The sequence below is a fragment of the Formica exsecta genome, unplaced genomic scaffold (genome assembly GCF_003651465.1).
Source record: "Formica exsecta isolate Colony F162 unplaced genomic scaffold, ASM365146v1 scaffold139, whole genome shotgun sequence".
In the NCBI taxonomy this organism is placed as follows: Eukaryota; Metazoa; Arthropoda; class Insecta; order Hymenoptera; family Formicidae; genus Formica; species Formica exsecta.
The window spans coordinates 540,877-541,129 of record NW_021848721.1 but is presented as its reverse complement, the minus strand read 5'-3'; the positions used below and the strand labels follow the sequence as shown (position 1 = coordinate 541,129).

The window sequence follows — 253 nt, the reverse complement described above, 5'->3', positions numbered from 1 at the left end:
GAAAAAAGAAGAAAATTTTTTTTTAAGATGAGAATCCAAGAAACTGTCGAGATGCAAAAATGGATTAATCAAAAGACACACATGTAAAAATTTTGTAGATTTCAGGCTTTCTATATATACAGGATGTCCTAAAATTACCGTACTTCCTCTTAATGGCAAATTCCTTAGAACATTTCAAGACGAAAATCCTAATACAAAAATGTCGAGGCTATAATAGTTTTTAAACGGGAAGCGATTATATTTTACGAATGAC

The 253-nt window shown here is 30.0% G+C and overlaps 1 protein-coding gene across 1 annotated transcript in view; it reads right to left on the bottom strand.

Annotated features, from left to right (window-relative positions):
* Nucleotides 1–253, bottom strand: part of LOC115246131 — an 18,083-nt gene that overhangs the window by 1,777 nt on the left and 16,053 nt on the right. The window lies entirely within an intron of this gene.